Below are 25,286 nucleotides of genomic sequence, written 5' to 3'. Positions count from 1 at the left end.
CACATGCATACGGAAAGCATAATGTCCGGTCGTGAAGCACATAAATAGAGTAAAGAACCTATCATCGACCGGTATACCTTTTGATCTACGGATTTACCTCCCGTGTTGAGGTCGAGATGCCCATTGGTTCCTATGGGTGTCTTGATGGGCTTGGCATCCTTCATCCCAAACTTGTTTAGAATGTCTTGAATATACTTTGTTTGGCTAATGAAGGTGCCCTCTTGGAGTTGCTTCACTTGAAATCCCAAGAAGTACTTCAACTCCCCCATCATGGACATCTCGAATTTTTGTGTCATAATCCTACTAAACTCTTCTCATGTAGATTCGTTAGTAGACCCAAATATGATATCATCAACATAAATTTGGCATACAAACAAATCATTTTCAAGTGTTTTAGTAAAGAGTGTAGGATCGGCCTTTCCGACTTTGAAGCCATTAGTGATAAGAAAATCTCTTAGGCATTCATACCATGCTCTTGGCTTGCTTGAGCCCATAAAGCGCCTTAGAGAGTTTATATACATAGTTAGGGTACTCACTATCTTCAAAGCCGGGAGGTTGCTCAACATAGACCTCTTCCTTGATTGGTCCATTGAGGAAGGCACTTTTCACGTCCATTTGGTAGAGCTTAAAGCCATGGTAAGTATCATAGGCAAGTAAAATACGAATTGACTCTAGCCTAGCTACGGGTGCATAGGTTTCACCGAAATCCAAACCTTCGACTTGTGAATATCCCTTGGCCACAAGTCGGGCTTTGTTCCTTGTCACCACACCATGCTCATCTTGCTTGTTGCGGAAGACCCACTTGGTTCCTACAACATTTTGGTTAGGACGTGGAACTAAATGCCATACCTCATTCCTTGTGAAATTATTGAGCTCCTCTTGCATCGCCACCACCCAATCTGAATCTTGAAGTGCTTCCTCTACCTTGTGTGGCTCAATAGAGGAAACAAAAGAGTAATGTTCACAAAAATGAGCAATACGAGATCGAGTAATTACCCCCTTTTGAATATCACCGAGGATGGTGTTCACGGGGTGATCTCGTTGGATTGCTTGGTGGACTCTTGGGTGTGGCGGCCTTGGAACTTGTTCTTCTTCCTCATCTTGATCACGGGCATCTCCCCCTTGATTGCTCTCCTCTTGAGGTGACTCATCTTCTTGATTTTCTCCTTCATCATCTTGGGCTTCATCCTCATCTTGAGTTGGTGGAGATGCTTGCATGGAGGAAGATGGTTGATCTTGTGCTTGTGGAGGCTCTTTAGATTCCTTAGGACACACATCCCCAATGGACATGTTCCTTAGTGCGACGCACGGAGCCTCTTCATCATGTAGCTCATCAAGATCAACTTGCTCTACTTGAGAGCCGTTAGTCTCATCAAACACAATGTCACAAGAAACTTCAATTAGTCTAGAGGACTTGTTAAAGACTCTATATGCCCTTGTGTTTGAATCATATCCTAGTAAAAAGCCTTCTACAGCCTTAGGAGCAAATTTGGATTTTCTACCTCTTTTAACAAGAATAAAGCATTTGCTACCAAAGATTCTAAAATATGAAACATTTGGCTTTTTACCGGTTAGGAGTTCATAAGATGTCTTCTTGAGGATTCGGTGTAGATACAATCGGTTGATGGCGTAGCACGCGGTGTTGACCGCCTCCGCCCAAAACTGATCCGAAGTCTTGTATTCATCAAGCATGGTCCTTGCCATGTCCAATAGAGTCCTATTCTTCCTCTCCACTACACCATTTTGTTGTGGGGTGTAGGGAGAAGAGAACTCATGCTTGATGCCCTCCTCCTCAAGGAAGCTTTCGATTTGTGAGTTCTTGAACTCCGTCCCGTTGTCGCTTCTTATTTTCTTGATCCTTAAGCCGAACTCGTTTTGAGCCCGTCTCAAGAATCCCTTTAAGGTCTCTTGGGTATGAGATTTTTCCTGCAAAAAGAATACCCAAGTGAAGCGAGAATAATCATCCACAATAACTAGACAGTACTTACTCCCGCCGATGCCTATGTAAGCAATCGGGCCGAATAGGTCCATGTGTAGGAGCTCGAGTGGCCTGTCAGTCGTCATGATGTTCTTGTGTGGATGATGAACACCAACTTGCTTCCCTGCCTGACATGCGCTACAGACTCTGTCTTTCTCAAAATGAACATTTGTTAGTCCCAAAATGTGTTCTCCCTTTAGAAGCTTGTGAAGATTCTTCATTCCAACATGTGCTAGTCGGCGATGCCAGAGACAGCCCATGTTAGTCTTAGCAATTAAGCAAGTGTCAAGTTCAGCTCTATCAAAGTCTACTAAGTATAGCTGACCCTCTAACACTCCCTTAAATGCTACTGAATCATCACTTCTTCTAAAGACAGTAACACCTATATCCGTAAAAAGACAGTTGTAACCCATTTTACATAATTGAGAAAATGAAAGCAAGTTATAATCTAAAGAATCTACAAGAAAAACATTGGAAATGGAATGGTCAGGTGATATAGCAATTTTACCCAATCCTTTGACCAAACCTTGATTTCCATCCCCGAATGTGATAGCTCGTTGGGGATCTTGGTTTTTCTCGTAGGAGGAGAACATCTTCTTCTCCCCTGTCATATGGTTTGTGCACCCGCTGTCGATGATCCAACTTGAGCCTCTGGATGCATAAACCTACAAAACAAATTTAGTTCTTGATTTTAGGTACCCAAACGGTTTTGGGTCCTTTGACATTAGATACAAGAACTTTGGGTACCCAAACACAAGTCTTTGATCTCTTGTGTTTACCCCCAACATACTTGGCAACTACTTTGCCGGATTTGTTAGTCAAAACATAAGATGCATCAAGAGTCTTAAATGAAATACTAGATTCATTTGATGCAGTAGGAGTTTTCTTCTTAGGAAATTTAGCATGGGTTGATTGCCTAGAACTAGATGCCTCACTCTTATACATAAAAGCATGGTTAGAGTCAGAGTGAGACTTTCTAGAGTAAACTCTCCTAATCTTGTGCTCGGGATAACCGGCAGGGTACAAAATGTAACCCTCGTTATCCTGAGGCATGGGAGCCTTGCCCTTAACAAAGTTAGACAATCTTTTAGGAGGGGCATTAAGTTTGACATTGTCTCCCTTTTAGAAGCCAATGCCATCCTTGATGCCAGGGCGTCTCCCACTATAGAGCATGCTTCAAGCAAATTAAAATTTTTCATTTTCTATGTCATGCTCATTAATTTTGTCATTAAGTTGAGATATGTGATCATTTTGTTTCTTAATTAAAGCTAGGTGATCATGAATAGCATCAACATTAATGTCTCTACATCTAGTGCAAATAGAAACATGCTCAACGGTAGATGTAGAGGGTTTGCAAGTTTTTAGTTCAACAATCTTAGCATGTAAAATGTCATTTTCATTTCTAAGATTAGAAATGGTAACATTGCAAACATCTAAGTCTTTAGCCTTAGCAATTAATTTTTCATTCTCATTTCTAAGACTAGCAAGAGAAGCATTCAATTTTTCAATCTTAGTAAGTAAACTAGCATTATCATCTCTAAGATTGGAAATTGAATTATCACAAACATTTGAGTCAACCTTAGCAATTAATCTAGCATTCTCATTTCTAAGGTTGGTAATAATATCATGGCACGTGCTTAGCTCACTAGATAATTTTTCACATTTTTCTACCTCTAGAGCATAAACATTCTTAACCTTAACATGCGTCTTATTTTCCTTAATTAGGAAGTCCTCTTGGGTGTCCAAGAGTTCATCCTTCTCATGAATAGCTCTAATTAATTCATTCAACTTTTCCTTTTGTTGCATGTTTAGGTTGGCAAAAAGGGTATGCAAATTATCCTCCTCATCACTAGAATTGTCCTCATCACTAGAGGTTGCATATTTAGTGGAGGATTTTGATTTTACCTTTTTCCTTTTTCCGTCCTTTGCCATGAGGCACTTGTGGCCGACGTTGGGAAAGAGGAGGCCCTTGGTGATGGCGATGTTGGCGGCGTCCTCGTCGGTGGAGCTCTCGTTGGAGTCCCACTCCCAGCAAACATGGGCATCGACGCCCTTCTTCTTGTAGTGCCTCTTCTTTTCTTTCCTCTTGCCCTTCTTGTCGTTATCCCTGTCACTGTCACTTGATAATGGACATTTTTCTATAAAGTGACCAGGCTTACCACACTTGTAGCAAACTTTCTAGGAGCGGGGCTTGTAGTCCTTCCCCCCTCCTTTGCTTGAGGATTTGGCGAAAGCTCTTGATGATGAGCGCCATCTCCTCGTTGTCGAGCTTGGAGGCGTCAATGGGAACTCTACTTGGAGTAGAGTTTTCCTTCGTCTCCTCCGTTGCCTTGAATGCGACTGGTTGTGCTTCGGGTGTGGAGGAGGCGCCTTGCTCGATGATTTTCTTGGAGCCTTTGATCATCAATTCAAAGCTCACAAATTTTTCTATCACTTCCTCGGGAGACATTAGCTTGTATCTAGGATCACCATGAATTAGTTGAACTTGAGTGGGATTAAGAAATACAAGTGATCTTAGAATAACCTTGACCATCTCATGGTCATCCCATTTGGTGCTCCCGAGGTTGCGTACTTGGTTCACCAAGGTCTTGAGCCGGTTGTACATCGCTTGTGGCTCCTCCCCTTGATGAAGCATGAACCGACCGAGCTCCCCCTCGATCGTCTCCCTCTTGGTGATCTTGGTCACCTCGTCTCCTTCGTGCGCGGTCTTGAGCACGTCCCAAATCTCCTTTGCGCTCTTCAACCCTTGCACCTTATTATACTCCTCTCGACTTAGAGAGGCGAGGAGTATAGTAGTGGCTTGGGAGTTGAAGTGTTGGATTTGTTCGACCTCCTCCGAATCATAATCCTTGTCCCCTTCCTTTGGTACCTGCGCTCCATACTCAACAATATCCCATATACTTTTGTGGAGTGAGGTTAGGTGATGCCTCATTTTATCACTCCACATAGAATAATCTTCACCATCAAACATAGGTGGTTTGCCTAATGGGACGGAAAGTAATGGAGTGTGCTTTAAAATGCGAGGATAACGAAGGGGCATCTTACTATACTTCTTGCGCTCATGGCACTTAGAAGTGATGGATGCCGATTCCGAGCCGGAGGTGTAGGGTGACGAAGAGTCGGTCTCGTAGTAGACCACCTTCTTCATCTTCTTCTTCTTGTCACCCTTCTGTTGGGACTTGATGGAGGAAGAGGATTCCTCCTTGTGCTTGTGGGCGGACTCCCTTGAGTGTGTTCTCCCCGAGCTTGCGGACTTGTCGCCGATCCTGATCTCCCTCTTGGCGGATGCTCCCGACATCACTTCGAGCGGTTAGGCTCTAATGAAGCACCGGGCTCCGATACCAATTGAAAGTCACCTAGAGGGGAGGGTGAATAGGGCGAATCTGAAATTTATAAACTTAAGCACAACTACAAGCCAGGTTAGCGTTAGAAATATGAACGAGTCCGAGAGAGAGGGCGAAAAACAAATCGCATGCAAATAAAGAGTGAGACACAAGGATTTGTTTTATCGAGGTTCGGTTCTTGCAAACCTACTCCCCGTTGAGGTGGTCACAAAGACCGGGTCTCTTTCAACACTTTCCCTCTCTCAAACGATCACTTAGACCGAGTGAGCTTCTCTTCTCAATCAAACGAGACACAAAGTCCCCGCAAGGACCACCACACAATTGGTGTCTCTTGCCTCGGTTACAATTGAGTTGATCACAAGAAAGAATGAGAAAAATAAGCAATCCAAGCGCAAGAGCTCAAATGAACACAAGTCACTCTCTCACTAGTCACTATTTGAATGGGAATGATCTATGGATTTGGGAGAGGATTTGATCTCTTTGGTATGTCTTGTATTGAATGCTATAGCTCTAGTAAGGTGTGAGAAGTCAGAAAACTTGGATTCCATGAATGGTGGGTGGTTGGGGGTATTTATAGCCCCAACCACCAAACTAGCAGTTTGGTGAAGGCTGCTGTCGCATGGCGCACTGGACAGTCCGGTGCGCCTGCCACGTCACCAAACCGTTGGAGCTTCTGTCTTCTAGGCCACCGGACAGTCCGGTGGTGCACCGACAGGCACTGTTCAGTGTCCGGTGCGCCATTTGGCTCTGCTCTGACTCTGGCGCGCACTGTAGCGCATTTAATGCCTTCTGCAGACGACCGTTGGCGCAAAGTAGTCGTTACTCCGCTGGCACACCGGACAGTCCGGTGCGCCACCGGACACTGTCTGGTGCTACACCGAACAGTCCGGTGAATTATAGCGGAGCGGCCTCCAGAATTCCCGAAGGTGAGCAGTTTGGAGTTAGAGTCCCTAGTGCACCGGACACTGTCCGGTGGCACACCGGGCAGTCTGGTGCGCCAGACCAGGGCACACTTCGGCTGACTTTTGCTCTCTATATTTGAATCCTTTCTCGGTCCTTTTTATTGGTTTGTTGTGAACCTTTGGCACCTGTAGAACTCATAATCTAGAGCAAACTAGTTAGTCCAATTATTTGTGTTGGGCATTTCAACCACCAAAATCAATTTAGAAAAAGGTGAAAGCCTATTTCCCTTTCATTGGTGACAACTTCAGATACACGTGATCACCCTCCTTTTAAACTCCAGTAGTCTTCTTCGGGTGTCAGCATAGCTCTTCTGCCTTGATTGTGCAGTTCTCAAATTCTCTCTTATCATTCGCACTTGTTCTTCTGCCTCTTGTATAAGTTCAGGCCCAAAGAACTATCTTTCTCCGGTCTGATCCCAATATAGAGGAGTCCTGCACTTCCTGCCATATAAAGCCTCAAATGGTGACATCTTCAGACTGGCCTGGTAACTATTATTATAAGAGAACTCCGCATATGGTAAGCTCTTATCCCAACTACCACCATGTTTAAGAGCACAAGCTCTTAACATATCCTCCAGCACTTGGTTAGTACTCTCGGTCTGCCCATCAGTTTGAGGATGGTAGGCTGAACTAAAATTCAACTGTGTATCCAAGCTCTCATGCAACTTCTTCCAAAACCGAGAAGTAAACTGTGACCCTCGGTCAGACACGATCTTCTTAGGCACTCCATGTAGACAAACTATCTGAGTCATATACAATTCTGCTAGCTTGGCTCCCGTGTAATTAGTCCTCACAGGTATGAAATGAGCCACTTTCGTCAGTCTGTCCACAATCACCCAAATAGAGTCATACCCAGTAGGGGTGCAGGGTAGTCCAACAATGAAATCCATGCCAATTTCTTCCCATTTCCACTCAGGTATCTTAAGCGGGTGCAATAGTCCAGCTGGTCTTTGATATTCGGCCTTGACTCTTTGACACACATCACACTTAGCCACATGTGCAGCAACATCTCTTTTCAGCCCATACCACCAGTACTTCTGCTTCAAATCTTGATACATCTTAGTGCTACCAGGGTGGATAGAGTAATAAGAATCATGGGGTTCCTTCAGTATAGTCTCACGAAGGCTATCAATCTCAGGAACACATACCTTGTCCTTGAACCATATGGTACCTTGCTCATCCTCCGTGAATTCTGGACCTCTACCTTCAGTAATCAGATCCTTAATCTCTTGAATTTTAGCATCACCAACCTGACCCTTACGAATTTCTTGCTCCAAGGTAGGTTCCAATTTGATGGTGACTCCTTCAGTGTGCGCAACAATTCCCAGGTTGAGCCTCCTGAAATCCTCAACAATCTCATCGGGTAGCTGGGCAACAATAGCGGAATGAACGTGTTCCTTTCGACTCAAGGCATCCGCAACCAGATTCGCCTTACCCGGGTGATAAGAAATCTCCAAGTCATAGTACTTAATAAGCTCCAACCATCGGCGTTGCCTAAGGTTGAGATCCTTCTGAATATATACTTCAAATTCTTATGATCCTTGTACACTTGACACTTGGTTCCCATAATATAGTGTCTCCATATCTTGAGCGCATGCACTACGGCTGCCAGTTCTAATTCATGAGTGGGGTAGTTCAACTCATGCTTTCGCAACTGACGAGACGCGTAGGCAATTACGTGTCCTTCTTGCATAAGCACACATCCCAAGCCTTGGCCACATGCATCACAATAAATGTCAAATCCCTTATGTAGATCTGGCATAACCAACACTAGGGGCGACATCAACCTCAACTTCAGTTGATTAAAGCTATCTTGACATTTCGAGTCCCACTTGAATTGTCTTCCCTTCTCCAGAAGTGAGGTCATGGGCTTAGCAATCTTAGAAAATCCTTCAATAAATCGTCGATAATATCCTGCAAGACCCAAGAAACTCCGGACTTCAATAACTGTATTGGGTATGCTCCACGCCACTATCTCCTTGACTTTAGTAGGATCCACTGATATCCCGGCATTAGAAATGATATGTCCAAGGAATGGCACCTCATCAATCTAGAACTCGCATTTACTGTAATTGGCGTAGAGTTGGTTATCACGTAGCTTCTGTAGCACCAATCTCAGATGTTCCTCATGATTGCTATCACTCTTGGAATAAATAAGAATATCATCGATGAACACCACGACAAATCTGTCCAGATACTCCATAAACACCTTATTCATCAGATTCATAAAATAAGCCAGTGCATTAGTGAGTCCAAATGACATAACTGTGAATTCATATAAACCATATCGGGTTGAGAAAGCCGTCTTGGGAATATCTGATGGCCTAATCTTCATTTGATGGTAACCCGATCGGAGATCAATCTTTGAGAACACCCTTGCACCTCTCAAGTGATCAAATAAATCCTCAATGCGAGGTAACATATACTTGTTCTTCACAGTAACATCATTAAGGGATCTATAGTCCACACACATTCGTTGCGAACCATCCTTCTTCTGTACAAACAGTACTGGCGCTCCCCAAGGTGAGGAACTCGTACGAATGTACCCTGCTTCCTGCAACTTCGATAACTATTTCTTAAGTTCTTTTAACTCCTCCACTGACATCCTATATGGCCTTTTTGAAATGGGAGCCGTACCAGGTAAGAGATCAATAACGATCTAGACTTCCCTATCTGGTGGCATTTCGGGAAACTCCTCCACTGACATTAGTGGTTTATACAGAATTAACATTGGGGTAATATAAGTAGTACCCCTATTCATAATAATTCAAATATTGTAGTCCAATCAGTGGTTTAATTTATTATTACAATTATTTGACCTCTTGTTATTATGATGACATTTTCCTTTAGAAAGAAAGATAAAACTAAAAGTAGACATGTGTTTATGGTAGAAATAATTAATTAATAATTAATTTATTTCTATATAGTTAGTTAGATCACTATCTCTAAGTTATGTTATGTAAAGCCCTTTCATATTCGAAATTTCCATATAGCTTTCACTAGTGATAATTAAAAAAAATAGAGTTTATATTTTATGTCGTAGCAAATGGATGTCAATACGTGTAGACTAATGATATTATTATGAACTAGGTTTTATTCTAGACATAGTTTCTAAGTATGGTTTGTATGGTGAATGTTATTCATGTAATGGTGTATGTTTATTTATTTGGTGAATGTTTTCTTTTGTATGTACAATATGTGAATCTACATTAGACGCTGATTTCATGGTAGAAGACCAAAATACGTTTGAAGACAATCAGTAGGACACCTTTGACCAAGGCAAGTGGATTCTCCCTCTGCATTTCTGTTTGTACCCAAATAATGCATATAATAATGTTTAATTTTGGAAATTTACATAAATTTGATGTGTTTTGCCTAAATAGAATTGCCTAGAAATACCAACCCTATTCCTTGATTACCCTGGGATAATTACCATGCTTAGTAATTGTACTACTGCTCAACTTATTCATTAAGATGTCACTCTTTAATGATACTATTGTTCCGGAAATGAAATTAGTGTTACTATGTTAACCCGATGGTTAAACAAGATCATGTTGTATTAAACAGAACATGGAGTGACCACCTAGGAAAACAGTGCAACCATGAGTTCTATCATGGCTCTAGCTTTGGTAAATAGTTTATAAACTTAGTGCTTAGCAACCCTACCTGAAAGATGGGCAAGAGGGGACGACAGTGGTTTAGTGGCAGCTCATATTAACATAGGGTGGTAGTCTTGGCTAAGTTACCTCACCTAGAGGGTCACCAATACTGACGTGGAAACCTTAGTGGGTGGCTTTGTACTAATGATATTTTGTGAAAGCCTCATAATGGATCCCTAGCCATTCACCTCAGCAGTGTTTACGGGTTTGTATAACCCAGGCTAGATGGGATACATTGCTTGTGGGTAAAGTTGTACCACTACTGCAGAGTGTAAAACCGATATGTCAGCCGTGCTAACTGTTAAGAGCAACCTGGACCCTCACATGATAACTGAACATAAAGATGGAAAATAATCGAGATCCCATGAATTATAAATGGTTTTCTTAAGTGGTTTCACTTAAGTATTTTTGAGATATAATCATATGCTTATGATTAATTGGGATATTTTGGGATACACTTACAAATAGTAAGTTAGGCGTTGTTAATAAAATATTGACCAACTAAAATGCTTCCGCTTAACCATAGCCTACCTTGTTAAACTTGCATAACTCCTCCCACTTGTTGAGCCCCCACCATAAGTGAGCTCACCCCTTGCTAAATTTTTTATCAGAAGCTGATGAGGAAGACTGTGATGATGGTAATGACGAGTACTGAGTCTAACAATGTGTCAGTCATCTTCCTGTGGAAGATTGCCCATGTTTTATCCGTTGTACTTTGATGATGATACTATTTAAGACTTTTATGTCTGGATGATGTAATAAAGTTACTATACTCTCTTTTATGCCTTTATTGCATTGTCTCTTGATATATTACACTTGTGACGTCAACATATGTGTGGAAAATGGATCATGGCACACATATGCTATGCATTCAGTTTTGCCCCAAAAACCGAATGTGACAACGAGCCCCTGGCCGAGCGAGCTGGCAACCGCTGCGCCAAGGGAACGGTATGGGAGGGGGAGAGAGGGGGGCATGAGGAGAGGGGAGAGAGGAGAGGGGCTGCCATGAGGGGTGGTGCTGCGACACACGGCGAAAAACGAAGAAGAAACACAAAGAACAATGGAGGTTGCTCCCCGGAGAAGATGATCTCGCCGGAGCCGAGAAGAAAACCATCATTTGACTTCAAATCGGATGTCAGATCGACGAATCGAAAGCACCAAGATGAAGCCCTCAACGAGACGAACGCAGCGGTACTCTCGGATTTCCCCAACGACGCACGGATTGAAACTAATAGCTCGGCGGAGTTGTCGCCGGAGTTGGAACTGCCCCAAACTTTGGCGAGCAATTCCGGAAGTTGTGTATCGGTTCAGGAGAAACCATTTTGATATTTGGAAAGGGCTCGATGAGAGGAATTCAACCATATATAATTATATTGCTAGGGTTTGGATAAATCAAAATTCAGGTCAAATTCGGATTTTAGCATTTACATAAAGTCGTTTTTAATTCTCAAAATATTGTAGAAGCTTCCAAAAATTTCAGGAAAATCCTAAGAATGTTTTGGCATCCAATGAACTCAAAAAACATATTTAGAGCTTTTGAAAATGTTTTTAAGTACCTCAAATAAATAGATTTTGGTTTTCGGAAAATAGAAAAAATATTCTAAAAAATATGAAAATTTACCGAAAGCTTTTACATGGTATTAACATATTTGAAACACTGTTTGCACTTAGAAACACTATGCAACAACATGGATGCAACAACCAAAGCACCTCTACGGCTCACTTCACTAGGCTTACACCAACATATAACAAAATAACACTCCATTATTTTAGAAAAAAGAAAAGAAAAACAAGAAAAAGAGAGTAACACCTGAATTTTGAGTATAGAGCAAAGAAATATTTATACCCCAAAATTCAGGATGTTACACCTTGGCTCTTGCCTTTGACCATTAATGCCCTTTTTGTTGCATGTTTTCACCATATTTTGTCACCTGCATCCAAATATCACAACTCAACTTGTGGAACTCATTAGTGTTAACTTTTATTTATTTGTCACAAACTTTCTCTTATCCTTAGTATTGTTGAGGGCCAAAGATGTTGAAATAATGGCTATCAACACCCACAAGCTTAGACTTTTGCTTGTCCTCGAGTAGAGTCAAGACAAAGGTGATGGATTAAGAGTTGCTACAATATGTATTCTTAACAAGATGACCCAAACTAAGGGGTTCGCTTCATATTTATTATGAATGGCACCATGGTTGGAGCTTACCTCATATCATACCTATGGTGCATTTGTTCATTCGTCTACCTAACGTGCTAACATGAATAGTAGTATTTTAAAAACATCATATGTTTTTGACAAATACGCATTGTCATACAATATCATCATAATTATTATGTGGAGAAGTTTATGATGATTTGTTCTTATGATGATTCCTATATTGTCATAGAAAATTGTCACAAACATGATGCTAATGTATGTTATGATAATTTTAATGAAGGAGCTTAAATTTCCGTCGTTATACTAAGTCATCTTCTGAAAACATCATAAACAATGTCATCTAATGCTGAATTACTGTATTGTCATCGACTATTCGTCATAGAATACCATAAGTGTTGCATTGTTCAGCCTGGCTGGCCCTTGCAGGACTACAATTGCTTTATCTTACCTTTATTTATTTAATGACCTTGTAGATTTAGTTATGGTTGTAAGCTTATTTTGCCACCTTCATCTTTCTCAACCAAAATATTTTGCACCTAAATCTTATACACTTTTGGTGCTTCCTAACGCTTGATGATAATGGCATTCTTCCCAATATTTGTATCAACTTGCTCTAAATGGATAAAAACAGTAGAGTCCCATTTTGCAATCAAATTGGCCGATAAAGGAACTTTTATCAACTTGCATCTCAATGAGTCTAGGTCATCGCTCGTTACGAGCCAATTGGACATAGTGACGAAAAGCATTGCAATCATTAGTTACATGAGAAAAATAATTATGATACTTGCAGCAAGCTCTTCTCTTCAACTCATCAACCAAAGGCAATGGATATGACATCTCAATATAACCGAATTGAAGCAATTCTTCGTAGATAGATCAAATTTGGCGGGATCAAAAGTAAATGTAACATCGCCTTGCCAATTCTTGTGAATGGCTTAAGAGAAGGACAAGCAGTCGATTTAGTACATGCTAACCAAACAAATTCAGCCACATTGGACTCATTACTTTCATCATCTAATCTATTAGAATAACTTACTATAACATGCATATTTAGATGATTTGGTCTATGAACTTCATGAGATTTTTTTAAACAAGACTCGACCGTGATGACCTTTTTCTACAATTGATTAAAATTAAAAACTCTTAATATTCATATTTTTCTTTAATACTAGAGCACAAATCATTAAAAGATAAGTTGGTTAATCCCTTTTAGAGATCAATAAAGGAAAACATTTGTTCTTAATATATCTATAGTGTTTAACAGAATCAAATAATGATCCATCATGCCCTTGAGGAACCGACGTAAGATGTGATAATCTTATTTCATGGACTCTAGCATAAAAGTGCTTGTGAAAATTTTCTTCTAAGGCCTAATTCGGCAGCTTGGGAAATTTTCATGGGCTGGTTTTTTTCCACACATGGATTGGGTGAATCCAAGCCTTTCACCTAATCCCTTGTGGGATTAAATCCCTAAACCCAAACAACCAATATTGTTCGTTTATTCCATATGGATTATATCCTAAAACCCAATCAACTATGTTTGTTCGTTTATTCCATGTGAATTAAATCCCAAACTTGAAAACCAACAAAAGCTAATAAAACCCAACGAAGTTTAAACATAGAAAATACAATTCTATCTCTCATGAAATTAATTAAACATGCATGTCATATGATTCTCAATACATAATGTTTTTTAAAAAATGAACATATTTTTATATCCAGATCAAATAAAAAACAAACATCAACATAACTCAACATCCAATTATCAGATTTTTATCAAACAATTGCTTTCAAACTCTACCAAGCCTAATGATGTATCAACTGGCATGACATGACTTGAATTTCTCTCTCTTGTCCTTGGACCCTGGAACACCATGAGACAAATGAATGAATATGAACAATAAACCAAAACAAACTGCAATAAAAAATGTGAGGCAATAACACAACAATAGATGGACAAGTAATATAATAGGCATTGCTGCTAATTTCCAAGTGTACATGCAGCATTAGAAAACAGAAACAATCATTGTGGTTAATAAGTGCAAATGTTTTTTTCATGCTCAGCATTTGATTGTCATGCAATTCAAAATCAACATTTGGTTGTCATGCAATCTTTTTCTTGCTATTGCACCATTTCCATGACAACGATCTAGTAATAAATTTTGAATTTTTTTGGAGTCTCTAGAGACTAGGTTATAACAGTAGATGATATAATATTAACAAAATTGACATATGAAGTCAATGTAAATATTTTTTCCAAAGTTTACATTTTACTTGATAAAGTCAATAGTACGTTGGTTTCAGTAATCTCATTTTATCTAATTGATTGAATATGTTATAGAGAATGCATCCATCCCCATATTCCTCAGCTGGATATAGTTGGTTACTCTGTAAGCCTTACAAACATATATGCCTCAGAGAGGATGAGCAATTGGGTAGTTCATTTTCTGGCTGGTGGCTTCCAATTGCCAAGCATAAGATGTATGGAAGAGAGTGTAGCAGAATGGACTGAGTACAAGATTACAGTTGTATACAAGAAATTGTCATCATATTATTCTAAAAAAATATTAGTTTATTAGACTACTGAGGGTACCCAGATGAGACAAGAAAAGTGTTGGCTTCAAGACAGTATTGCCCTCCATCTAGATGAAAAATATGAGCAGAGAAATATAAGTGCATAAATATCATTGGAACCCCGACTTCAAGCTTCCTTTGAAGCCGAGCAACAATGCTAATGTTATGAGGACAGGGGGTCAGCAATACCTAGGGGCCTCGGAGTCCTGCTGCTTCTTCCCGCCACCGTTCCGCTGGCACTTGTCCTTGATCCATTGGAACCCCTGAGATGTTCCATCTTTCACCTTCCTCATGCTGGTGGTCACGATCGCCTTGGTCTTCTGCCCCACGTCGTCTGCCGACGGAAATCAGAAAGGGAACCTATCGATTCGAAAAGGAAACCATGAGGCGCTCATGGCCTCCGCCGACCGTGGCCCCCGACCGGCCCACCGCCTGCACCCATGGCCCCTCCCACATTCCCGTTGGTGGATCCGGAGCCACCACCAGTACCATGAACATCAGGACCAAGAAAGAAATGGCTCTAGTTCAAGAACCCTAGTAAAATTGAGAAGGACCAACCAGAGAGAAGCTTGCCGATGCAGTAGAGTTTGCTAGCGGTGGGGACGATGTTGTCGTCGCCGCTGGCGCACAACAGCACCTCGTCTCCCGCTTGCGCCACCGCCGCTCAGCAGCATCTCGTCTCTCGCTTGCGTCATCGCCGCTCTCCTTTGTGTCGCCCGCTTCGGATTTGTTTCCAGGCCCTTCCGGTCCTGGCTCCAATCCAGTACCTTCTCTAGCCAAAAAAATTCCAAACCTATAGGCTAGAATCCTAGTGGGCTTAACCGAACATAAAAAAAAATTAGAAACCGGGATTTCTACCGGGGTCGGATTTCAACCTGGATTGCTCCACAATCCAGACCCAATCCGCCTAGTTGGGCACAACTGAACAGAGCCTAACTGGGTGCATGAACCAAAAAAACAATCAGTTAATATTAAAACCATATAAGGGTTGTATCATTAAAAGATAAAAGGGAAAACACACAATCATAAATTTTATAGTACTAATTTCTCCTATTTATGCGTTGGGAGAGGTCAACCTCTCGCCTTCGAGTTTTTTTCTAAGAAAAATAAATGAGCACGGTGGTAGAGGAGCAATAAAATTACTACTTCGATATTCCTACAATGGCATCAGCATCAATTTGGGACAGCTGGGAAGCAGAAGGGGAGTGAGTGAATGCATAAAGCGACTCATGGAAAAGGTGCCAAAGACAAGAGGACAAACGGTCTCCGTCATAGATGGAAGATCAGAGGGCCCTGATTAATGGTTCTATTAATTAGGTGGTGGATAGGATGACGGCCTACCACACATTACATACTAGCACACAGTTGCTGATAGATGTTCTTGGTGCTGTACTTGATGATTAGACTTCATATTAAGCCCTAACTAGATAATGTGGAGGGTGAGAGGCGCCACCAATATATAATGTATAGACTATGGCCAGCTGCGGACCTAGAATTTTTATTTAGGATGTGCCGAAACAATTTTTTTATATACACTTCTATCAAAATCTAATATATATCTATTTGCTTCTTCATATTTCAGCCATTAAAACTAAATACTGAATCAACAATTAACAAAACAAAAATCAGCAATAAAATATATATTGCATTATAGATTAACCATTATATATTTACACTCAAAGCTAACAGTTAAGCCGCTAGGCTTTACAATTCACAATAAAAACCTTGGGAATGGGGAATTGGGTATCAACATCCCCTTGACCGCCACAAGATGAGACATCGGGCGTGTGGCCGGCTGACCGCTGGAAGGTCCGACGCAGCCGCATAGGGATGGCTGGCTGGGCACGGTGACAACACATTTTGACGGCGCGCTAGGGCCCAGGAAGGCGGCGACTGTCGCTAAGGCCAGGGGCGACGATGGGCGCTAGGGTCCAGGGAGCGAGCTGTGGGGTGGCGTTGACTGTCTCCTGCTTGTTTGTGGCTCCATGCTCATGGAGGATTGGAGATTGAAGATGAAGCAACGAGTCTAATGCCCATGAAGTCTAGACTCTAGAACGGACGATTAGGGAGGGGTCTGGGTGGGCCTGCCTTAGGGTGTGTCGTGGTCCACCTGGACCCCCTTGGGTCCGCCCCTGACTATGGCCCATTTGTTTCGCCTTTAGCATTGTATTTTTTTCTAAAGTTAAGCTATTGAAGAAATAAACATGGCAACTAAAAATTAGTTGTGTTAAAGTTTAGCACCTTTTAGCACTTTAGATCCACTAAATATGTTAAACTGTGTTAAAAGTGGTCCTAACACCATTTCCCTCTCCTCCACCCATACACACCTTTCTCTCTCCAAGCACGGGCCACTAGCTTTTGCATAGCTAGTATCGTCACTCGTTTATTGCACACCGCATTATTAGAAGTAATATACTAAAGTTTAGTACTTGTATCCAAACAGTTCTCAAATGCTAAAGTTTAGTCCTATAGCCCTGCTTGGTTGGATTTTTTAGCTTCTGGCCACCAAAAGCTGTTGCAGACTGTCAAACGCTTTATCTTTTCAGCCTGCTTCTATAAAAATCGTTTTAATAAAAACTGTCCAAAATCAACATGAACACAAAATCGGTCAAGTCGTCACGATAGTAGAAATTCATCGCTTTCTAGATCCCGTAGCCTTTGTACCACTTCATCTTCCTCCGCATGTAGTCCACACTATACTGAGATTCTTTCCACAGCCAGATTTTCTCCATAGCCAGATTTTTTAGAAAAGTTGGTCAGAAAAAATCTGAACACAAACAGACTCATTGTGGGAACTTAGAGTAGTCACCGTTGAAGCCTAACTATTGCTAAAGTATTTAGGCGAGCCTAATTTACTATTCGTAAATACCTACAATTGCTTTGCTTTTAACTCTGAACGTGGAGAGTATGGAATAGGAGCAAAAAAGTGTAGATGGACATTGTGCTGCTCACCAATGGCTCTCTGAGGCCCTTAGAAATGTGGCCTGTAATAACACTGGTTGGGCACTCTTGGGCGCCGTTGAGTCTTGGGTTTAGATGGTCTGGCCCACTTACACGAAAGCACAGGCCAAATAGAAGGCTAACAAGGCGTGTCCACCTGTCCACCCGAGCCAGCCACCACCACGCCCTGCTGCCCTGCGTCCGACTTTTTTTTTAATTTTGTCTCATTATCGGAAAAAAAATTCACGTTTAAATCTTAAAAAAATTTAATGTCATTTTTGAACCCTCTCCTCGGCGCCATAGCCTATGGCACCGAGGTAACACATCTCGACGCCATAGCCTATGGCGCCAAGGTACATACTGCGCTGGCACAACCCAGACGACGTGGCGCTGACGTGGCACCAAGCTCGGCGTCAAGATCTATGACACTGAGCTTGAAAGTGTAATCACAAAGCTCGTCTAGCTTAGTCGGTAGAGCGCAAGGCTCTTAACCTTGAGGTTGAGGGTTTGAGCTCCATTGTGTGCGTTCAATACTTTTTGTCTTTGTCGCTGATTTGTTTTTTTCTTGTCAATTTTTTTTCGTTTATGCCGCTCCTTATATCTGCTCCTTTGATTACATTAATTTTTTTTTATTTTCTTGTAAAATCAGCTGAACACAATAGGAACCATCGCGAAATCCATGCGCGAATGAAAGCTGCAAGAAACAGCTCCCTTTATATATAGCTAGGGTTTGATCCGGTCAAATATTCATGTAGGAAAAACAAACTCCTCTCACACGAAACCAAAGTTGTCTACAGTGTCAATTAGGCGATTCCGTCATCTCGCTAATTACAAGTGATTTTAAACATTAAATAATATACTAAAAACTAAAGTACATCATATAAAATGTTAAAAATATTTATATCATAAACAAATGACTATGATAATCTTACATTAATGTACAATGATAAAATTTAATTAATATTAAAAAGTCTAATTTCGAATATATTAGATTATTGGAGTTTTAGAGTCCAAAATCAGTCAAAAAACAAAAAAAAATCTAGATGAGAAATAAATCTGGACGGACAAATCACCGACATAAATGAAAAATATGGACAACAAAAAAATGAAGTTACTGCTACTGGCACAAAATATTCTGATATAGCAGATACATCGCTGTATAGCATTGATAGCAAGAAGAAGCTCTTACTAAAAACAAAAATAAAAAGCTATGGCTCACGAAGTGATGCACACCTGCAATCTCACAATGCCATTGAAAAAGGATCTCATTTCCCGACGGCCAGAAACATCAACACTGCAAATGATTAAAGGACCAATTCACACCAATATACAATTGTGTGAGCATACGTGTCAAAAACATTCCAGCGTCAGCTAGGCATTTGACTCTGGTATTCGAGGGAAACAATCTATGGAATTCATCACAGTGAAGTATGGTAGAAACACCACCGACAGAGCATCCAGTAAGAAGGGCCTGGTATACGATAAATTGCATCAGGGACATGAAAATGACCTCTGAAAAGCTAAAGAAAAATGAGTAACAGAAGAGTAGGAGAAATTAAGTGTAAATACCTGATTAGCATAACGCATTCCTTGGGCCATTAGGTCATCCATAGCGGCCTGCCAAATGCGTTGACCTCAGAAATAAAGGCCTGCAGCCTAAAGAAAAAGAAGGAAATCAGACAGTGAATTGTTGTGGTTCAGTAAACAAAACAAAGCAACGCACATTTAGTTTGTGTCCTGAACTAATAAGGAAACAAAAAATTAGTGACAAAAATAAAAAATATTGAACACCCACGATGGGGCTCGAACCCACAACTTCATGGTTAAAAGTCTTGCACTCTACCGACTAAGCTAGACAAACTTTATCGTTAGACATCCGACCTCGGCGCCATATATCTTGGCGCCGAGCTTGGTGACACGTCGGCGCCACGTCGTCCGGGTTGTGCCAGCGCAGCACGTACCTCGGCGCTATAGTCTTTGCACTCTACCGACTGAGCTAGACAAACTTTATCGTTAGACATCCGAGCTCGGCGCCATATATCTTGGCGCCGAGCTTGGTGCCACGTCGTCCGGGTTGTGCCAGCGCAGCACGTACCTCGGCGCCATAGCCTATGGCGCCGAGATGTGTTACCTCGGCGCCATAGACTATGGCGCCGAGCAGAGGGTCCAAAAATGACATTAAATTTTTTTAGGGTCCAAACGTGAATTTTTTTTCCGAGAAAAGGACAAAATACAAAAAATTCGGCCCCTGCGCCCATGTCCCAAGCCGACAGATTGAGCTGCCCGTCACACCCACCTGGACCGACCAAGCCGATCGACATAAAAAAATGTCTGGAAAAACAAAAAATGACTTAGTTTTCTAGACTCTAGAATGACAAGAAAAACAAAAAATGTCTAAGAAAACATGAAGAATGACCGAAAACAAAAAAATGACTTAATGTTTCATGAAAAATGACTTGATGTTTCCCTTAAAAACAAATGAATGTCTAAGAAAACATGAAAAATATTTGCACACTAAAAATAACTTAATGTTGCTTAGATGTTTACTAGAATGACTTAATGTCTAGACTCCGAAATGACTTAATGTTTCCTAGAATGAACAATGACCGAAAATTAAGAATGACTTAATGTGTGTGGCGCAGAGAGAGCCACGCGTTTGGAGTGGAGACGACGTGTGACTAGGAACGAGCCACGCGTGGGGGTGGGGGGGGGGGCAAGCCACACATCTTACCACGTAAATGTGTTTACGAACCAGCATAACACATTTATGCATTTACACGTTACTTATGCTGGTTGTACGAACTAGCGTAACTACAGTACACACGTTACCGCGTTAATTTTTTTACGAACCAACATAACACATTTATGCATTTACGTGTTACCGTTACACTGGTTCGTGCACACTTTTACGCAATTTTTGACTACGTTTACGACGTAGCACAGACATCCGGTGCTATGCATAGCACACTAGCCTATATATATATATATATATATATATATATATATATATATATATATATATATATATATATATATATATATATATATATATATATATATATATATATATATATATATATATATATATATATATATATATATATAAAAACCATGCATTGATATGGTTTCTATATATCACCTGAGTAGACTTTGTTTAAATTGATAGTTGTTTAAACATGTTCCAATTCAAGAGGTCTCTATCTAACATATCAATTGTCCATAAAAATTAACTACAATGGTACAAGTGAGAAGTGACATCAGCAGTTTTATCAAGTCTAGTAAGTGCACGTTTAGTGGCACCAATACATATTTAGCCATTTTCTATAGAATTAATAAGCCCATCAGTGCTATTGAGAAGGATAAAAAAATTATAAACTATGTAGAGATCATCCACATGGTTATGCCACCGAATCACACATAAGTCATGCCATCTCAAAAGCCCATGTTTTGTCATTATTACAGTCAAATGAGCAATGTATAACTTATAACCAAAGAGTAGTAAATTGGTAAAAATCTAATATGTAAGGTGAAACATTTGAAGCAGAGTTTCTTCACCTCCTTGTGCAAAGCTTTTATCTCAGAACGATCCCTAGCTCTCGATTGTTTGGATCAAGACTGGTGGGAAATTCAACATCTATACATATAATTGGTGTACAATACATATCAATATTCATAAAGTAAAGAAAAACTATACAAAATATAAATCCTCCTTAAGCTTCCCAAGTTCTTTTCGTGCAGTAATTCAGCGTGAGTATGATTTAATATATAGATCATCCAGATTCAGACTTCAGTCAATCATCCTCGGCCTCCTTTAATATGGTAAATTCCAAATCTGTAATAAAAGACATCATCAGAAAGCAGGTCATATAAATAAAACTTCAAGGTTCCATATAACATATTAGATAGGTAAAAATGTATCATAAATAGTGCTGATAGCAAGAATTAAGACTACAAGAAATATGCCTAATCAACAGGCTCAAATTGTTAGTGACGGCCAAGATATGGTTTCAGATTCAATGGAGATGGGGTATGTCCACTAAAAGCAGCACAAATGAAACAACATAAGGTGCAATGAATGCATATAGCCTCAGAGTACCTTGCCTTCATAGTTTAAGATATGCCATAACTCTATTTGCAAATGCGAATGCTGTAGGAGACAATCCAATACTTCTAGAATAACACGCAATAACATCAGCAAACTTATTCTATTTGAAATATTCATTTCCCTTGAAATAGAACACATGAACGACCGGTCTAGCTTTACAAAAGCTTTTTTTTGTGACAGCCTACAAAGTTGCAGCAAAATGGTCTGGGTAGTCTAACCTGCTCCTATTCTAATGTAGCATCAGGCATTGGTTCGTTGTACAAGTAGCTTGAGCGCTTCATATTGTACAAATCACAAAAACTTTTAGAATAAGTTCCTGAAACAAAAATGGAGTCTAAATAGATAGCAAGAAGTGAAATTTATAACAAAAGTGCGCCCTTTTTGTTCAAGGAAAAAACAACACATTCGGGTGGGATGCACGGTAGGGCAGACCCATCCATCCATGTACACGAAGTGAGGAAGAGCGGAGCAATACAAAAGATAAATCCTCCTTAAGCTTCCCAAGTTCTTTTTCGTTCAGTAATTCGGTGTGAGTATGCTTTAATGTAGAGATCATCTAGTTTCAGAGTTTAGTGCAATCAGTGCTGATAGCAAGAACTAAGACTACAGGAAATATGCCTAATCGGCAGTCTCAAATAGCTAGTGACAACCATGATGTGGTTTCCGATTCAATGGAGATGGGGTATATCCAGTAAAACTAGCACAAATGAAACAACATAAGGTGCCGTGAATGCATACAATCTCAGAGTAACTTGCCTTCATAGTTTAAGATATGCCATGGCGCTATTTGCAAATGCGACTGATATAGGAGACAGTCCAATACTTCTAGAATAACACACAATAACATGAGCAAACTTGTTCTATTTGAAATATTCATTTCCCTAGAAATAGAACACATGAACTACCGATCTAGCTTTATAAAAGCCTGTTTATGTGATAGCCTACAAAGTTGCAGCAAAATGGCCTGGAGCCCTGGATAGATCACAAAACTTTTAGCAGAAGTTCCTGAAACAAAAAAATGAGTCTAGATAGACAGCAAGAACTGAAATTTACACTGAAGTGTGCCCTTTTTGTTTAAAGAAAAAACAACGCATTTGGGAGGGATGCAAGGCAGGGCAGACTCATCCATCCATGTACATTAAGTGAGGAAAAGTTGGAGCGATAGACTAAACAGGGCACGACGATGCCGGAGTTGAGGCGGTCCAGGCGGCTAGAGAGTCAATCACTTGGTATTAGCTAAAGCACTAACTAATAAATTATATTAATTACATCATAACCAGAGGTAGGCACGAGTGGGATTGAACAAAAGGCAGCAGCGGATTCAGGGAGGCGGAGATTGCTAGCCTGTATTACATCCTTAAGGTTGTTCATGGATAATGGATGGATGATCTCTCCTTGTCTCTATGTGCGAGTCTACTGTTAGCAGTCACGCAACAAGTGTTGGAGCTGTCTTCTTCGAGACGAGTGGCATGAGCAGCAACTACTGCAAGCTGTGGAGAGGAGAGGAGCATGCTTTCTATGGCTGACCACGGCAGCCTGTCGACGAACCCCTCTGTGTCCTTCGTCGTTCAGCAATCCTCTTAGCCACACAACACACAAAAACCGTGGTCATTGGCATAAAATTCTACCTACAACAACCCATAAAAAACAAAACAACGTCTCATGATAAACACTAACCTTAAAAACTCAGACGCGGCTGCAACCGGACGGACCGGCGGCGCCCCCTGGGTCAGATCCGACCGAGGCGCCGAGCCCTCCACGAATCGGATCAAAAGGACTATCATGCTCCTGATCCAGTCGGTGTGCCGCAACTGTCTGCTGGTCGTCGGTGCCTTTCCACTTTTCAGTTTCAAACCATGAAGCAAGTTATTAACAAGGTAACAAACTATTCTGCAGCAAGACAAGGTAGCACGATCAAGCACAAATATAGCTAGATCGGATCTAGATAAAAAAAGGAGCGGATCGGGTATACAAATCTGGGGGAGGGGGCTTATGCTTGCCGCCACCAAGGACAGAGTGGACGTGCCTCTCGTGACCAAACAGGCGGTGGATTGGCAGGTGCCGGTGCTAGAGCCGAGCTGGAGAACTTGGATCACTAATAATGAGCAAAAAATGCATCCAGAGGCAGAATTATTTCAAACTGTAGAACTGTCATCAAATTCTCACCACAGTCACCCATCATGCATGCACTTCCTAGTACCCGAGATGAAAGAACAATTTCTATCAAAATTCAATTAATCCTCACCAAGGCACCACCTCTGGCCTCTCATACAAATATTTTTTTTCTAAAAAAAAGTAACACAAGCTACACGATCTATATTATGTTGGATAAATATGGGCTTAAACTAATTAATATTTAATAATAGTCAATGCTAATGACCTAATATAAATGCTATGGTGCACTAATAATTTAGCATCATATTGGAAATTCAAGGGACAAATCAATCAACTTAAATATGTGGACTGTTGGTGTATTTATTGAGAAGTTAATAAAATGATAAAGGACTGTCACACGCGTGTGCGCCACCGTCGGACGTGCCGTGGCTGAGGCTCCTTCTCCCTCCTCCTAGATTCTAGTTCTAATGGCCGGTAACGGACGTCAGGTAAATAGTGATGATCGCATTCCTGTCTTATGGCTGGTAACGGACGTCACTTACTCGTCGGTTTCTAGTTCTAATGGCGCGGCCATTTCTGTCTATTCTCCTTCTCTCTCCTTCTGACTGCCTATAAGAATGGAGGGTGGAGGGACTCTCTTGCGGTTACACGCGATCTCTCACACTCGTTGCAAACACCACGTCCCTGTCCCATCTTCTGCAAACACAGAGAGAGTTGGAGAGCAGGCTTTCGAAATCGCCGTTCGCAGAGATACACTTGCACAGGTGTGCACTGCTCGCTTCATCAGTTCAACCAGCGCTGCTACGTCTACATCCGGTTCTTCGTCGTCTTCCCCGAGCGGTTCTTCTTCCTGCGGCCGTTCGAGGGACTGCACTGCGTACATCTTCCTGCATCGAATTTGTATGGCTACATCGAACGTACACACGAGATGTCTCGTGTGAATTGAGCCACTGATGCCTTGAGCATCGGTACATATGCATGACACTTTTGGTTCTTCGTATTTGTGCATGTTTTATTGTTGTTTACTGCTTATACGAGTAGTGATACACACATGCAAATACATGTCATCACATATATCACACTGTTTTTCTAGATTAAATTATGTTAAGATGGCTACAAACTTGTTTTTGAGTCTAATATATGTATACTGTCAAAGTATGGAACATTTGTTGGAAAAGGCTATGACAGTAGAGACTTGTTCCGCTTATCTTTGCATGATATATGTAATAAGTCTGTGAACAATATTGTTTCGAATGAGTCGAATATTTGGCATTCACGACTTTGTCATATGAATTTTGGTTGTCTCACAGTTAGCAAATTTAAATTTAATTGTGAAATTTGATTTAGTCAACAGTTCTAAGTGTCAGGCGTGCATGCTATCCAAGCAACCTCGCAAGCCTCATAAGGCTGCGGAGGCAATGAATTTGGCACCACTAGACTTAATACAT

The 25,286-nt window shown here is 40.9% G+C and overlaps 1 long non-coding RNA gene across 3 annotated transcripts; it reads right to left on the bottom strand.

Moving 5' to 3' along the window:
• Nucleotides 1–21,043: 21,043 nt before the first annotated feature.
• LOC103641085 (uncharacterized) lies at nucleotides 21,044–23,999 on the bottom strand. Of its 3 annotated transcripts, none has more exons than XR_002265846.2 (3): nucleotides 23,890–23,999; nucleotides 23,401–23,809; nucleotides 21,044–21,450 (listed from the first exon to the last, which is right to left on the bottom strand). It is a non-coding gene; the product is annotated as an uncharacterized lncRNA (long non-coding RNA). The 3 variants fall into 3 exon arrangements; XR_002265845.3 differs by having other exon boundaries at nucleotides 23,401–23,801; nucleotides 23,890–23,993; XR_560073.2 differs by lacking the exon at nucleotides 23,890–23,999 and having other exon boundaries at nucleotides 23,401–23,883.
• Nucleotides 24,000–25,286: the final 1,287 nt, after the last annotated feature.

This window comes from Zea mays, chromosome 10 (assembly GCF_902167145.1).
Source record: "Zea mays cultivar B73 chromosome 10, Zm-B73-REFERENCE-NAM-5.0, whole genome shotgun sequence".
In the NCBI taxonomy this organism is placed as follows: Eukaryota; Viridiplantae; Streptophyta; class Magnoliopsida; order Poales; family Poaceae; genus Zea; species Zea mays.
The sequence above is the reverse complement of the archived record's forward strand: the minus strand, read 5'-3'. Positions and strand labels throughout refer to the sequence as shown.